Genomic DNA, 18420 nt, shown 5'->3' on the forward strand with positions numbered 1-18420 from the left:
AAAGCAGAGCAACTCTAAAGAACGGGGCTTAAGTCGGTTTGATGTTTAGACTTTTGGGTTTTTATTGTTAAAAAGCCCATTAGCTTTGTTATAAAAAGGGGGGAGTACGTAGGATTAAAGGAGGTTAGCTTAACTATTTTGTCTTTAATTTTAGGAAGCGTTTGGTTTGGGGGGGGGGGGGTCAAGAAAGGGAATGGGAATGATTCCGTTTGTTGTCCTTTGTTTATTAATTTCTATCATTCCCTTTACCCCTTTTTATTTTTGACTTAACCCAAAAACCCTGTACTCACATTCCCTACTCCCCCTACACTTTCCCATTCCCATTCCCCCCTCATTACCCATCACTCAATCAGTCTCTCTCTTCTCTTAAACCCTAAAACCTCTAATAGTCGTCACCTGAACCTCCGGCCATCACAGCAGCGACCGGATAACTTGCATCGATGACAACCTTTGATGGACAGGATACGACCTTCGGCGACCGAAGAACTTGTTTTTTTTTTGTTCTTTTTCATGAATTCTTGAACTATTGTGTCATTGTGTGTAAGTGATGTTTACTGCTGCTTGTTTCTTTAAGATTTTTTATTTTTTTAAATTTTTGGGGAGGATGAAGAACACAAGGTCAAATTGCCTTTATTTTTTTTTCTTGAATTGTGAGATCTGTAAGAGTTTATTGCAGCTTGTTTCTTCAAGGTTTGTATTTTAATTTTTTTTTATTTATTTTGGGGAGGATGAAGAATGCTACTGGTACTTTCTTTAACTTTTTTTTAAAATTTTTTGGAGAGGACGACAACCTCTATGAATATGAAAATGAATATATTGATTTGGGGAAGACAAAGTAGCTTGCTACTGATGAATATGTATATATTGATTTATAATTTTATATGTATAAATAATAATTTTGTTTTGTGTATTAATAATATATATGTATTTGGAGTTATATTTTATTTGTTTCTTAATTTTTCTTTTATTTATAAGAAAATATGATACATGTTTATTACATTTTTTTTCATGATCGGTTCTTCAATTTTTATTTCATGAAGAAACAGGTTATTATTGGGAAAAATAAAAAGAAATTTTAAAACTCATACTTTGATTCCCCAGCCTGAACCAAACAGTCACAAAGGGAATCAATGAACATTTCATTCCGTTTCATGTAGACAACCAAACAACCAGGCTAAATTAGAGTCAACTCATTGCTTTCTCCTTTATTCCCTGGATTCATTCCATTCCGATTCCCTATGCGAACCAAACACCCCGTTAGTTTTTTTCAGTAAGATTGGGTTTTAGGAGTTAGTTTCTTTTGTCAGACCTTTTACTTTATTTTCTTTGTTTTAGTTTTATTAATTACTCGTACTACCTTAGTTCGTATACTCCATATTAGACTGTTAGCTTTAGTTTTAGATCTTAGATGACGTTGATTCATTACTTTGTTTCATTATTGGTTTTAGTATTATTGTTTTTATTATAAAATAAGGGGAAAGGGAGAATATTAGAGAGAGATGTAGATAGGTAATTGTGTTGTCTCTATTCATCCATTTCATGAGCCATCTATATATATTCATGATGTAAACATTGTAACCTATATGGGCAATGAAAAGTTCATTCATGAGAGGGTTAATGTGAACTAATGACATATGGAGGGTTACAAGGATGTTATTAAAATCATACTTAAGATAGTCATAAAAGAGATAATTACAAGCTATAATGGGCATACATTATTATTTGTAACACTCACCCTTGGATGCCCATTATCTACGAAAGATTTAATGCGCTTATATGCTGCCTAATTAAAAACCTTTCCAGGAAAAACCCAGTGGGACTAAACCATGGATAAGGGAAAAAGAGTACAGTGCACAATTACTCCCCCTCATTATTATATCACTGAAGATCTTTGAGACGACGCAATCCAATACGATAAACTAACTTTTTAAAGGTTGCGGTTGGAAGAGCCTTAGTGAATAGGTCTGCTAAATTCTCACTTGAATGAATCTGCAAAACATTTATATCTCCAAACTTCTGAAGATCACGAGTGAAGAAAAATTTGGGTAATATGTGCTTTGTTTAGTCACCTTTGCTGTATCCTTCCTTAAATTGAGCAATACAAGTTGCATTATCCTCATATAAAGTTGTCGGTGCCTCTTTCCCGAATGATAAGCCACAAACTTCTTTTATATGTTGAACTACTTCCCTTAACCATACACATTCACGACTAGCCTCGTGAATTGCTAAAATCTCATAATGATTAAAAGACGTAGTTGCAATGGTTTGTTTCATAGAACGCCAAGAAATGGCAGTACTACCATGTGTGAACACATATGCAGTTTGCGATCGACCATTATGAGGATCAGATAAATAACCTGCATCTGCAAAACCAATCAAATTTTCTTTGGACAACTTTAGAAAAATAAACCCATATCCTTCGTACCTTGAAGATAACGAAGTAAATGTTTAATCCCATTCCAATGCCTCCAGGTTGGACATGAACTAAACCTTGCTAATTGTAGGGGATATTTCAAGCACTACCCTAAACTTGAACCCCGCTGTGATCATATACTTAAACATGGTGGCGTCCTAAGGGAAGGAAGCTAGAGCAAAAGAGTCGCCAACAAGTTTTAGAAACTTGTAAACCGTTCACAGGGTGAAGGTTACACCCCTTAACGATCCAAGAGATCGTTAACTCCAATAGGTCTGGAACCAAGACTGAAAGTTCGGGGATGAAGGTACAAATTCAATCTAAAAGAGAAAGAACCTGCCCTAATAATAGGCCTCTACTTTATTCTTCTCGTATTCGTGTGCGCTTCCTGGCTAACATGCAATCATTAGGTTAACCCTAAACCTGTTTAATCTATGTTGGTTGAATATTAATGCACAAATAAATCTATTATTGGCAACCACTTGAATTATAATAAAATTAAACCTAAACAAGATTATTAATTATCTTATTAAGCGTGATTACAAGTATAAATTCCCTTTAAACATGCATAAAAGGCGTGATCAAGCAATAAAAATAAATATAAAACAACATAATAATCATAGATAAAATAACAATCATAATAAAAATAATTAAAAATAATCATGAATCATAAAAATAATCATCATCATGTTAAAGCATAATAATAGCAAGATCATAGGCATGATACCAACAAGATTAATAACAAACCCCAGCATGTCACTAAACAATATAAAGATCAAAGCTTTAGCCCTAACATGATACTAACATGATATTAGGAAAGACAATAAGAGGCATCATAGAAATCATAATTGACATTATATTCTTTACCCTAAACATGATACTAAAAAAAGCATCCTAACATGATACTAGGAAAAAGCATCCTAACAGGACTAGGAATCAAAATAACAACATAAACATGACCATAATATCAATAAAACAATTAAAACACTTACTTGGATGCCTCTTACCTCTTTCTTTCACGTCTAGGGAGAAGGAAACTTCGAATTGGGGTAGGTGTGTCTAGATCTTGTGAATGCGGAATTTTGTGTTTGTAAAAGGGTTGGTTTAGAATAAGAGAGAGACAGTATCAAGATTTTCTTGATGAGAGTTGGTGATTAAAAACAGAGATCTAAAGACGCTATTTATAATGAAAATAGTCCGGAATAGATAAAAAAGAATCGGAGTTCTAAGAAGAATAAAACACGACGCTGGCGCCGAAACTGCCTCTGTCGCCACGCGACAGGCCTTGCCTAGCGTTCGGTGGCGCTGCAGGCGATTTTCCACACATTTTCATATTTTTTGATAAAATTAAACGTAAAAGTCCTTACGAGGGGTAAAATTGTAATTTCATTTAAAACACTTATTTTATTCCAAATAAAACTCATAAAACTCAATTATCAATGCTAATCACATTAGAATTCAAAAGAACCTTCTAGAAGATTCTAGAAGACTATAATCAATCCTAATTGCATTAAGAATGATAATTCATAATAGGCCATCCTCTAGATCATTGGGCCTGAAACCATGACTGGTGTTCGGGGATGAGGGTACGAATCCAATCTAAAAGAGAAAGAACTCGCCCTAATAATAGGCTCTACTTTATTCTACTCGTATTCATGTGCGCTTTCTGACTAACATGCAATCAATAAATTTAACCCTAAACCTGTTTATCTATGTTGGTTGAATATTAATGCACAAATAAATCTATTATTGGTGATCACTTGAATTATAATCATATTAACTTAAACAAGATTATTAATTATCTTATTAAGCGTGATTACAAGTACAAATTCCCTTTAAACATGCATAAAAGGCGTGATCAAGCAATAACAATAATAAGCATCAAGCAACATAATATTAATCATAATAATCATCATAACAATAATTATGACAATAATCATAACAATTATAAAGATAATCATGCTAAAGCATAATAATAATAGCAAGATCCTAGGCATGATACTAACAAGATTAATAACAAACCCTAGCATTTCACTAAACAATAAAAATCAAAGCTTTAGCCCTAACATGATACTAACATGATACTAAGAAAGAAAATAGGAAGCATCATAAAAATCATAATTGATATTAGAAATATTAATTAACCCTAAACATGATACAAGGAAGCAATAAAACATCCTAACATGATACTAAGAATCAAAATAATAATCTAAACATGATTTCTATATCAAAATATCAATTAAACAATTAAATTACTTACTTCGATGCCTCGTATCTCTTTCTAATAACAAAATACACACGTTAGTAACTTCAAGGAAAATATTAAAACAAACAATTAAATTAAATAATAAAAATAGAGATTTGGGACCAAACCCTCAGAAATATCAAACCTTTCACGTCTAGGGCAAAGGCAACTTCGAACTTGGCTAGATGTGTCTATTGCTAATGTATGAGGAATTGTGTTTGTAAAAGGTTAGGCTAGAAAGAGGGAGAGAGAAAATAAACTTTAGCTTAGAGAGAGAGAAGAATAAGAGAATTTTGGATATTGAAAAACGGAGGTCCAGGGCCCTATTTATAAGAAAATAGCTCGGAATCGATAATAAAACACCTCGTCGCCAGGCGCTGCGAGGAGGTTTTCAACGCGGAATCTATTTTTTTTTATAAAATCGAGTCGTAAAATCCGTGTTAAGGGTAAAATCGTATTTTCATATAAAACACTTCTTTTATTACAGATAAAACTCATAAAACATAATTATCAATCCTAATCCTATTAGGATTTAAAAGAACCTTCTAGATGATTCTAGAAGACTATAATCAATTCTAATTGCTTTAGGAATGATAATTAATAATAGACTCTCCTCTAGACCATTGGGCCGCATATAAAAACCAAACCGGGCCCATTTTAGTATTCCGACCATAACTTCCTCATTATTCATCGGAATTGGGCTTATAATATATCGTTGGAAAGCTCTTTTCGAGCCCCATCCAACTACACCATTATTGGACCCTTGTCATTGACCAAACTGAACTGGGCTGGCTATTTTCATAAAATAGAGCAGGTTTTCAAAAACAGAAAGAAAGATTTTTAGTAAAAACTGACCATAACATTAGACTTTCCACACTTTCACTTCATTCCATTATGATTTGACGCGAAAGGTATTCATCACCGGGTTTGGTTTTTGGGAGACACAAATGGGTGTCTACAGTTTGGTAAGGGGCAAAGCTTTCACTTCTTACTTTCCATCTCTTGGAAATTTGATTGATGATCAACGAAGAATCCCCAAAAATTCAAAGTTTCTTTACTCCCAACGCCAATGTTGTTTCGAGGTCTACCACGCATGCTTCACATTCTGCAGCGTTATTGGTAACGTCCAAATCCAGCTTTATGGAGATTGGAATATGTTCTTCTTTTGGTGGTACCAATAATATCCCTATACCACATCCCTTTTGGTTTGAGGAACCGTCAAATTATAGAGTCCAAGTATCGTCTTCTATGACCATCAAATCTTCGTCTGGAAAATCATTCTCGTGTATAGGTGTGGAATCTTCTATTGGGAAATCTGCTAAGAAATCTGAAACCACGTATCCTTTAATAGCCTTTTGGGGCATGAATCTTACATTGAATTGGGCTAAGTTGACTATTTGTAGACACCTAAAAATGTCTCCCCAAAACCAAACCTGATGATGAACAACCTTTCACCGCCATTATTGTTCGGGTTGAGTATTTAATCTTAGAGTGATTAAATCCATATTTCCATTTCATAAACCAACCCAATTCCTAGCCCATTTCCCCAAACCTTCACTTATTTTCCTCTTTCATGCCTTTAAACCCAAAATAATTTATTTTGTGTCCTTTAAAATCATTCATTTCGTGTCCTTTTTATAAAAACGTTTAGTCCAGTTTATTAAACTGAGTCCAATTATTAAATATTTGGATGGGGATTGAAAATATCTTTCCAAAGATATATTATAAGCCCAAATCCGAGTTATAACGAATAAGTTATGGTCAAAATACTAAACTGAGCCCAAACCGAACCTAAGCCCACCTTACCTACGACCCAATGATCATGTGGAGGGTCCAAAAGCTTTAATCCCATTCCTAAACCAATTAGGATTAATAGAAGCTTCTATAAGTTTCTAAAATATCTTAATTATCCTTTTTGAAAAGATAAGATTAAAGAGTTTGAAATTAAATAAAACTTTCTTTTTGAAAGTCCTAAACTAATTCTATTCGAATTGAAAGACGTTCAAAGATAGACAGATATTATTTTGGTTCCTCATAGTTTTTATCCAAATATTATATGTTTGGATATTCCTTGAAATTATCTTTCCAATGATATATTATAATTTCAATTCCGAGCTATAACGGAAATGATATGAATAAAATATCAAACTCTATCCAAAACTGACACCGTCTCACTACTTCGAAAATATCTTTTGTTATACAAAATATTTTAATCTTATTGTAATTGGATTACAAAGTAGACTTCAAGAGCTTTCCAACGATATCTTATTTATCTTATTCCGATTTCTGGATCAAAAGATATGCTAAAAACAAAAACCGCAAAAACTGCAGTCTATCGAGTTTTATTCCGATTTAATTCGGATCTTATCTTAATTCTTCGACCCTTCTTTTTTCATTATAAATAGAGGTCATATCACTCCTTTTTCAATCATCAACAAGATTTATCATCAAATAATTATCTTCTCCCTCTTAAACACTAGCCTCTCTATTCTTTCAAAATACTTCCCCTAAGCACTCCAAGGAGTCCATACTTAACCTGAGGCTTCGTCCTTAAACATGGGGGGAAAGGTATAATTAACTGAGGGTTTGGACCAAATCAACTCTAATTTTTATTGAATTTAGTTGTTTCAATTTGATTTATATTTTTATTGAAGTTACTAACAATTTATTCATAATGTAGCAATTCAAGGAAACGCGGAAAGTGAGTAATTAATCACTTAATTACTCTTATTTTATTCTTGTTGCTAGTATCATGATTAGGTTTATTATGATTTTGATTTCACTAACGCTTTATTGTTAAATTACTTCCAATATTAATGTTCATTCTATTGTTATATTGATCACCATATTGCATGCTAAAGGGAATATGTAATTGAAAATCACGTCTAATAAGATAATTTGGACAACCGGTTTAGGTTCCATTTTAATCTAGTTGTTTAAACAAGTGGTCACAATATTTTAGAATAATGTGTTGCATTAATATTAAACCAATTTAGTATAATTATAGTTTGGAGCAAATTGAATCTTTGTTTGCATGCCTTTGAGATCGCAGGAATCACTATTCACTATAAGAATCGAGTAGAGGCCAATGCGGGCGAATGTGACTCCATGACTCACTTTGTATCATCATCCCCGATCCTCTTTTCGTGGTTCTGAACCATATGGAGTTAGTAATCTCATGGATATGAATGGGGTGTAACCTTCACGGGTCAATCGTTGTTTCCTTTCGTTGTCCATTAATAATGGTTGCCTTTTTATGATCCGTGAACAGTTTACAAGTTCCTTAGAAACGTGTTGGCGGCTCCCTACTTTCCTTGTCCCTAATCGTTGTCCCTAATCGTATATGTCAATTCCCACTTCCTATGAGTTCCAAGCATATTCACAACATTCTTAACGTAGGCGCACTTTGAACGACTTCTACACTATCCATCTTGATATTCGCCCATTTAGTGTAGATTTCTCGAAAAGATACTTAAGTGGATCCATTCGAGATACTACAAAGACTATATGAACGAGCATGTAATGTCTTAACTTGGTTGTGGCCCACACTAATGCCAGACACAATTTCTCAAGTGGTGTATAGTGTATTTCATACCCGAGCATCTTTTTACTCAAATAGTAGATGGCATTCTCCTTTCCTTCTACTTCTTGTGCGAGCATAGCCCCCATTGTCTCTTTTGTGACTGTTAAGTACAACCTAAGAGGGATTCCTGGGAGTGCTGGTGCTAATACGGGAGTATTAGAGAGATAGGATTTGATATTCTCAAAGGCTTTTTGACACTCATCGTCCCATATTACTGGCACATTCTTCTTGAGCTTCTTGAATATCGGTTCACATATTGTTGTCAACTTAGATATGAACCTACTTATGTATTGCAACCGGCTAATGAATCCCCGAATTTGCTTTTAGATTTTGGGCGATGGCATTAACATGATTGCTTTGATCTTGGTTGGGTCTATCTCTATTCCTCTAGAGCTAATGACATATCCCAAGATTTTTCCTAAGGTGACTCCAAAAGCACACTTGGATGGGTTCAACCTCATGTTATATTTTCTTAACCTTTCAAAGAATTTTCTTAGGGCTACCAAATGCCCTGGGCGATCCTTTAATTTCATAATTATGTCATCTACATAGATTTTGACTTCCTTGTGCATCATGTCATGGAGTAAAGAAGTCGCTGCTCGTTGGTAAGTGGCACCCACGTTTTTCAACCCGAATGTCATCACCGTGTAACAGTAAGTGCCCCAAGGTGTTATGAATGTTGTCTTCTCCATGTCTTCTTCTACCATGAGAATCTGATTATACCCTGCGTATTATGAGTGTTCAAAAATACCCAACCCGTTTGACCCAACCCGCTGATCCGCAAAGTACCCGGCGGGTAATTTTGATTTTTTTTTCCCAATTTTGCGGGTCGGGTACCCGACCGCTAAAATATCAGATTTGTGGGTCGGGTAATGGGCTGGACTTTGAGTGTTGCGGGTACCCGTTAAATACCCGAATTTTTTTTAATTATATTTTTTTATTTTCTTGGCTGGAACTCGAATTAGGGTTACTTTCTTCTAGTCTTCTCTCTCCTCACTTCCTCAAACAAGCAGTTGCCGCTTCTCAACATTCTCAAGCTTACTCCTCTTCTCTCTCCTCGCTCACTCTCAATTCCCAAACACACACTCTCAACTCTCAAGTGAACCTCCTTCCTCCCTCTCAGGCAAACCTCCCTCCTCCCTCTTAGGCAAACTTCCGTCGACCGTCAGTCCCTCACCGTGAGCCGCGTAAGGTTGGTATTTTTTTCGAATTTTTTTGGTCAATTTCTTTGCTTATGTTTGATATACTCAAGTTGTTTTCTATTACATTTTTAGGGTTTTTTGTCGAATTTTTTTTGGGTTAATTTCGCTGCTTATGTTTGATTATACTTAAGTTATTTTCAATAACATTTTAGAGGTTTTTTTTTTCGAATTTTGTTGGGTTAATTCACTGATTATGTGTGATTGTACTGAAGTAGTTATTTTCAATATCATTTTTTTTGGGGGGGGGGGGGGTTTCTAATTTTTTTGGGGTTGATTTCCAGATTATGTATGATTATACCTAACTTATTTTCATATACAATTTTTAGGTTAATTTCGTTCCTTATGTTTGATTATACTCAAGTTATTGAAACTTCGCTTGTTAATTCTTTGATCATAAAATGTCTTCTGATGACTTGATGGGGGAAAATCGAATCACATTAAAATATGGAGATGGTGAATCTAATGATTTTAAGATCTTGGAGGAGGCTTCATCAAGGCCTAAGAAAAACTGAAATTATCCCCTCTCCCATTTAGTTTGATTTGTGGCTTTGAGATATTATTTGGACTTTTTAATTTATTTGATTGTTTTGTTGTTTTAAATTAATAAACACATAATTTTTTGTTTTAGATGAAAAAGGTTTTTTTTTATATAAAATGAGCAGGTTTTAAGGCCATATTAACATGTGTGTTTTTTTCTAAAAAATAAAACATGCATATTAAGTATTCGGGTACCCGGTAAAAACGGGTATCCGCACTTAACGAGCCAGGTAATGGGCCTCTCAAATAACTACCCGCACTTCTGGGTACCCGCACTTTCGGGTACCCAAAATCTCGAGTGCTCGGTTATGAGCACCCCTACTGCGTATCCATCCATAAATGAGAGAAGTGCGTGGTTTGCTATATTATCTACAAGAATATCAATGTGTGGTAAAGGGAAGTTGTCCTTTGGTTTTGCCTTATTTAGATCTCGATAGTCGACACACATTTGTACCATTCCATCCTTATTTGGAACAAGGACTACATTTGCGACCCATTCGGGGTATTTGGATACCCTGATAAAACATGTTGTTATCTGTTATTGTACTTCTTCTTTTATTTTTAGGGCTACGTCGGGTTTCATTGGACATAAATTTTGTTTTACAGGTTCCCTTCCTGGAATTAGTGGAATTGTCTATTGAGCTATTTCTCTATTAATTCCTGGCATATCTTCATATGAACAAGCGAATACATCGATAAATTCTTTTAGTAGATTAATAAAATCGGTTCTTTCATCTTTATTAAGTGTTAGTCCTATTTTAACTTCTTTTTTAATGGTTGGATCTTTTGAGATATCAACCGTTTCAGTATCTTCAATTACCGGTGCTTTGTTTTCAAGTGTTTCCATTGATTTAATTATTTCTTTGTTATTTTCATTGTTAGTTAAGCAATGCTTGTCATCTTGGGTTAAAGAATGACACGAGGAGTAAGCAAAAGAGGACATATTATTAAATTCGAAAACCATTACATCAAATAAAGCTATGTCCGTTGGGACTTGATTACTAACTATTCTAGGAGAAGGTGCTAAAATACAAGAACTGGGAGAAAGTGCTATAACTAAGGACTTAGAAGACTCGATAACGGAAGACTCTGATGATTCTTCGAACATTGGTCCTTGTCCAGTTGTTATGGAGATCTTTCTTCCACTAGGAGTAGTCACTTTCACGGTCTTTCGCCATCCTTGAACTAGACCCTCTGCTGGAGTGATAAGCTTGGAAGGATCAATGTTATCACTTTGTAGTACTATTTGAATGAGCAAGGAATTGTCCTCAATATAAGTTGGCTCATTCTTCTCATGCCCATAGAGAAGTCCCATGACATTAAAGTCAAAGCATGGGGGTGCTTTCTCCTCATGGATAGGAGTTGGGACATCATCTAGAAAGTTGTAATCCAAGAATATTTCAAATCCTTGTTTTCTTATCCCATTCTTGACAAAGGGTTCAGGAAATTCATAGCATGGATAGGCCTCTCCCTCTTTCATGAATTGTCCATTTAGGGTAAGAGGATAATGATCCATTGGGATTGCTTTCTTTTAGGTGCGAGCGTTCCTACGCGCATTGGCCTTTTCCTGGGCTCGCTTTAGGTCTTCCAGAGTCGGTTCAAAACCAAGTCCGAAAGTGTCCAATTTAGGGAGGCTTGGTAGTCCCATTTGCTTTGCTATCCCTTTCTTCTTTCCAAGAGTCATTCCAGGAAAGTGTCCCTATCTTTGGAGGATAGCATTTACCGTCATGTTAAAATGGAGGTCGTAGTGAAAAGGGGTCCTTTCATCCTCCTTGATTAAGGAGACCTCTTTGTTAAAGCCCCACAAGTCTTCGTCGTCTCCACATTTATGATGGGATTCTCAATAGCTTTGATTCTCATTGGTGAAGCATCGATTGTAATAGGGATTCCTCCAACTATAGCCTTCACTTGTTGATGAAGGATGAAGGGATGACCTTTAGGTCGTAAAGCCAAGAGCGTCCCAACAATAAGTTGAAAGATGCTTTAATGTCCACTACTTGAAAAGTAGTAGAATGTTTTATGACTCATGCCGTTACATTCATGGTAATAGTCCCAAGGGCTTGGCGGCGAGTGTTGTCATATGCTCTTATTCCCTGTGTAGACGGAGACAAGTCTTCATCCCTTATTCCCAACATTGTCGCAGTTTCGAGTGAACAGACATTAATCGCTGATCCATTATCTACAAGAGTCATTGGGACATTCATCCTCTTGCATATTACTGTGAGATTTAATGCTTTGTTATGTTTTTCACCCTCTGGAAGTAGGTCTTTGTTAGAAAAGGTTATCAAGCTGATGGGACTAGGAATATTACTTGTGAGAAAGTTAGCCAAACCCTCAGGAATGGTTTCAGAATCTATTCTTATTTTATCCAAAGCACTCATCACTGCCAACCTTTGTCGATGGGATGTAGCTAAAAGTTTCCATACATTCATATCAACTTTAGTCTTCTTTAGTTATTTGACAACATCGTTGTCTTCTATGATGAGTATGGGAACTTGCTAAGTAGTAGGAATAGGTTGTTGTACGGTAATGGGAGGTTGCATTCTCCCGGATCTTGTGAGGAAATCTGTGAGTGAATCTTCTTCATCCCAAATATCTTCCACTAGATATATTGTTGAGAGAGGGGTTTCTTCCATATCCTTGAGGTAGACGTCCTCATCGTCACTGTCCCAAACTCCATTAATAGTAGCATCTTTCTGTTGTGGAATTTGGACTAACTTTCTATTATCAATCAGTTTCTGAATTAAATCCTTAAACTTAATACAGTGTTCTATTGTGTGTCGCCCTAACTGATGATATGGACAGTAGAACTTGTCCGTCCTTTTTACACTAGTACATAACTGACCTTAAGTAACACCCAAAAAGTGTTACATAAAGTGATAAAAGTGTTATTATAGACAATAGGTAACACTTTAGTGGGTGATACATCCGCCCATGTTACCTAAGGTCTTATGTAACACTTTGGGTCACGTATGGTATCACTTTTAAAAGTGTTACTATAAACCCTTTTATGTAACACTGTTTATACTATTAGTATCATTTTTATAGTGTTACTTTTTATTTCTTATGTAGCACTTACTAATCTTTAGTAACATTTTTCAATCACATTGTAACACTTTATCTGACATTGTGTATCACTTTTGCAAACTTAAGGAACACCTTCTTGATTATTAGGTAACACTTTTCCATCATTTTTTTCATCATTATTATTATATGCACCGGTTTTTTCCTTAGATCGGTCACCAGTGCCCTTTATGCCAAAAAAAAAAAAAAAAAAAACTTTTTTGCTTTTTTTCACTAAAATTGATAAACAAACCAATGTATATAGATAAACTTAGATTTTATTATTAATAAATGCTTGTAATATTACAATTTCATTGTGTCAAAAAAAATTACAATTTCATTAAAATAAAGTACAACTACAATGCTTAAACAATGCTGAAACACGATCATTCACATCCTCCTTCCGCTGCTGCTTCTCTTTTTGTGAGTACTGTCTGTTGAGGTGGGAGTCATATCCTCTGGAATGCAAACACAAGTGCATCAGCCAAGGTTGGTCAAATAAAATGGAGATGCTAACCACACTTACAATAATTTTAGTTCATTAATTATTCACTACAATCTAAGTTCTGAAAACCTACAACTATCACAGTTATAAGAAAGGTTCAAAATGACAGCCGCAAATAAGTATGAAAACCCTTCACCTTTATAGCTTCCCAAGATTCGATAGTCAGTTGGATAAAGAGTTAATGAATATAGGGCTGTTATGTCCTGCCAAGATTCAATATTCAGACTTTAAAGTCCTGCATAGTAAGACCAAGAGAATTGATTTGAGTATTGATTCATGGAATTACGAAAACAATATTAGAACATATAAAAAAGAAAATTTTTCACCTTTGCAGTTATCCAATATGGTGGACAGGTAAGTTCCACAAGCAGATGGTTTACCGATATGTTTAGAACTTCTAATCGACTAAAAAGAACGAGGCACTCACAAAATCTTACAATACAAAAGAGAATGATATATATAAAAAAAATCAAATGTAGACTAAAAAGAAAATAGTACTAGTCAAATTTATCAACAAAATTGCCCAGTAGGCTCCTCCAGTCCCACAGGTCACAACAAACTATCTCAAGGCCCTTGACAGTTCATCGAATAGAAACTTCCTTTTGCCTTCCCTTATAAATTAGAAGTACACAGATAAAACGCTAAAAAGGCTACTAGGCTACTACCACCTACTTGACTCACAAATGTTAGAGATCAAAATTCTTTGCACTAATTATTTCACAATTAAAATTTGCAAGTAGTGAGCCTCGTGGTTCACATTTTGTTAATCACACTATCTTAATTCCAAAATTCCTTCAGTATTGCTTTGTGATTTTGACTTTTGATATATTTGGATGATAATGATCTAATTTATATTAGCTCATGAAACTATGTATATTTGTAAAATCATTATGTAGAAGCTAACAATTGTAGAGTATTAAATCAATAACTAATTGGTAACTCTAGCTGCAACAAGATCAGATTACGGAAATCTGCCCAATACTTTAAGAAAAAAGTATGTACGTATGACTCATTCTCTACCAAAAGAGAATTGTACCTTCAAAAAAATCATAACAAGTATAACTCAAACGCCATACTTACTCTAAAATTCTAAATTATTAGAACACTGACAATAGACAAACTAAACGTACACTTCATACCAGATTTTTGAACTAGTAAAGAGCAATTATACAGAAATAAGGAATTATAGATTTGTGTATAAAATGAACTATCATACTAGATTAAGAGGATATAGTCACATTCAGATTATGTTACGATTGCACTAAAAGTAATTTTGTAATTTTTGATACATAGCAAATATGCCCACACAATCTTTTTTGTTAGTTTCATGAGATATATTTCTTTTTTATTTAATGAATAATGATAAGTAATAATGAATTAATTAAGACCCATGTTGTATAAATATTAACATTAAATGCGTATCTAGTCATGATAATTTCCCTTTAGGATCTACATGGTTCAAAATGTGATACAAGAAAATTTAGATGGTAAAAACAAATCCGTCAAAGGCAATTTTGGCCAGCTCTACATGTATTTCATCTTTAGCATTACTAGTCATTCTACTGCATCAATCAGACAACCAGCTTATATAACAATATTTAGCTTACCTCCACTACCATCAATCAACAACATGTTGAAGCAACATTTATCACTTTCTATTAAGAAATAAATCATATCAAATGAAAAGAGAAAATGCACCAACTAACATGATTAATCAATCAATTTAATCGCAGACAGAACAAAACTACTAGTTAATCACACCCCACAAATAAAAAACTGTCAAGATTATAACTTTTATTAAAAAATTATGAAAACCAAATCACCAAACTTCAAGCAATAGCAAATAATTGGAAAATTAAAGCAGAAAAGGTAAAATTTGAACCTAATCACCAACTCTCCAGCGAGTGACTTTGTTGCCAAATTGAAGGATAGTTCCAGAACATTGTAGACCAGGATAGTTCCAAAGAGTCCTTCCTCTAAATGATATCTGCACGATTAAGCATAATTGCTTCAATTTTGATCAAAACTTCAACGTCTTTGATTTGGGGGTCTTTAACCTCTTCCATGGGCTTGCAACTACTGCATTCATTATTAATCCTTCTACAAATCGCCAATTTCACCAATTTACATGGAATTTTGAGGAAAGTCAATGAATAATATATACTCATAAATGATTGTTAGCATTTAGAGTTGGCTAATTTAATCATACTGATCCCTTAACTAAAATTCAATTATTAGAGTTAGACCCCTAAAATCAACACTCAATTCAATTACAAACTACCTAATTCAATATATTAATTAACATATGAGAATTATTTACAAAACCCCCAATTAAGGAATCAAGCATAATCTACCCCCAATTCAGATTCAATCATAAATTAAACGCTAAACCCAATTATTTACAATCACCAATTATCAATTCATTCATCACAATTATAAAAAAATTCGAAAATTCGAAAGCCTACCTGTACAGTACTTGTCAAATATACCAGAGAAAATCCGATGCATAATTGTAAATTTAATTTATTTAATAGGAACAATAAATTAAGAAACTATAATGTTGACATCAAAGTATCAAACAGCTTGATAGGAAAACTCATAGTGACGCATCATTGCGATTAAAATGAAAATGAAGGCAAACAATGTAAAAATTCCAAAAATTATGAATACAGTTTAAAAATTCAACGATTGAAGAAGAAAAACAAACCAGACCTAAAAATCGTTACTTCTTTCTTATTTTGACTGTCTTTTGCAACATTTCTCTAATTTGTTGAAGCGCTGAGAAAATTTCATTGATCTCACTGAAAATCAAGCCCGAATTTCATAAATTAAGATGAATTTTTCGAAATAAAATCACAAATTTTGTCAAGCCCTAGAATACCAAGATGGAGGAGAGAAAAAGTGAGAATTGCATAAGTAAAATCTCATAAAACTCTAGAATACCAAGCTAGAGGAGAGAGAAAAGGAAGGGGAAAAAGAATTTTTGGCCGGCGATGGTTGTGGCAGCGGCAGTGGCAGCAGATGCGGCAGTGCGGCTGAGAGAGAGAACAAGTATTTCACAGAAAATGAGGGAGGAAGATACATTACACTGAAAAATTAAATACCAGTAATTAAAAAAAAGACTATAGGGCTCCGATTAGTTTTTAATTTGTATCGGTATTAACAATGTTCATTTGTATAAATCCGCTAAGTGTTACAACTAAATGATACCTAATATCAAAGTGTTACCGTAAAGTGTTACATAATATTAATGTGTTACAAAAAATGTTACCTAATACTACAATGTTACAAAAGTGTTACGTAAAAATCAAATAATCTTGAAATTTTAAAAGTGTTACCAATGGATGTTACTTAAGCTCACTTTTGTAGTAGTGTTAGCGATTTAAATGGTCTCGGTTCGAGAGGTTTAATCTTGCCACTTTCGGAGAGCATTTTGAACATATTCGCATAGGTGGTCCCAATAGGAGTGTAGGACTTATTGCTCCTTTTGGGTGTTTCGACTACTTGAAAAGAAAATGTCTTCTTCTTAGTAGTATTTATAGGTGTCCCCTCTTCACTGACATGTTTACTTTGTTCTTGCTTTGTGCGTTCTAGAACTTCTCTACACATGCCTATTGGTTTTTCCATTGTATATATGAAGAACAACACATCTTCTTTAGTGGCTGGTTGTTGAATTGGGGACCAATCACTCATGGCGTCGAAGAATACTTCTTCTTCTTCTTTAAGGGCATGAGTTTCTTCAACTGCTTTTATTAAAGATGAGGGATCAACACAACTTTCCTCATCAGAAATAGCCAAGGAGTCAAAAAGTGGTGCACTGTTGATGGTAGGCTTCTTGCTTGCAGGATGCACTAGGAGTTTATTGTTATCGATCAAGTCTTGGATAGCTTCCTTTAGCTTCCAGCAATTCTCAATAATATGGCCCCTACCTTGATGGTATTTGCAGTGTGCATTGTGGTTCCAATTAGCCGTTCTCCTTTCGACTGGTGGATCCCCAAATGGTCCAATAGGAGTTATAAGACCTTTTACATGAAGATAGTTAAATGCGGCGTCATAACTCATACCAATAGGAGTAAAGTTTCTCCTAAATGGTTTCTTTTGTCCTTGATTGTTCATGGCGAGGACTTCATTCAGATTAAATGTGCTAAAATTATTTGAGTGGGTGGTTTTAGAAGAAGAAGTATTGGCGTTCTTCTTTCCTTTCCAGCCACTGTTAGAGTTAGTGTTAGCAGCTTTTTGCTTTGCAAGGTCGTCTTCAATATTAATTCCAATGTCATAGACGGCTTTGAAAGTATTTAAGTTGCTTTGATACTTGAGATGTTTGGAATATTTTCATGGAGATTCTTTATGAACAATCTCACATATTTCTTTTCAGTAGGTACCTCGCTCAATCATCTTAGCAGAGGTTTCCTTCCATTTATTAAAGAAAGAAGTAAAACCTTCATTCTCTTTTTGTTTAAGTATCTCAAGTTCCCTATAAGCAGTTTCAGCTTGAATATTACATTTATACCTATCAATGAAAGCGTTTAGAATGGCATCCCAAGTAGAGATTTTCTATTTGTCAAGGGAAAAGAACCATTGTTGACAAAGGGTTTCAAGTGATAAAGAAAACAGTGAATGAAAAACTTTCCTATCTATCCCTTTAATGTTCATTATTATCTCGAAAGCTCTTAAGTGGAAGTAAGGATTGTCTGTTTCCTTGAACCTAGGGATGTCATTAGCATTGAACTTCAGCGGAAGAAGTTCCTTGTCCACCAAGACCTCTTGTGAGCTAATGCCCTAGAATCTATAATCATTGGATATTTTGCTCAAGCTTTTTTGCATGAGCTCCATTTGTTGTTGCTTCACAGGTTCATTGATTTGAAGAGCCGT

General features: G+C 34.4%; 1 long non-coding RNA gene across 3 annotated transcripts; it reads right to left on the reverse strand.

Annotated features, from left to right (window-relative positions):
- Positions 1 to 13368: 13368 nt before the first annotated feature.
- LOC145634951 (uncharacterized) lies at positions 13369 to 16676 on the reverse strand. 3 transcript variants are annotated; one of them, XR_014113708.1, is made up of 4 exons: positions 16492 to 16676; positions 16261 to 16349; positions 13685 to 15535; positions 13369 to 13501 (listed from the first exon to the last, which is right to left on the reverse strand). It is a non-coding gene; the product is annotated as an uncharacterized LOC145634951 (long non-coding RNA). The 3 variants fall into 3 exon arrangements; XR_014113707.1 differs by having other exon boundaries at positions 13685 to 16349; XR_014113706.1 differs by having other exon boundaries at positions 16261 to 16676.
- Positions 16677 to 18420: the final 1744 nt, after the last annotated feature.

Source organism: Chenopodium album, chromosome 6, assembly GCF_948465745.1.
Source record: "Chenopodium album chromosome 6, dcCheAlbu1.1, whole genome shotgun sequence".
Lineage (NCBI taxonomy): Eukaryota > Viridiplantae > Streptophyta > Magnoliopsida > Caryophyllales > Amaranthaceae > Chenopodium > Chenopodium album.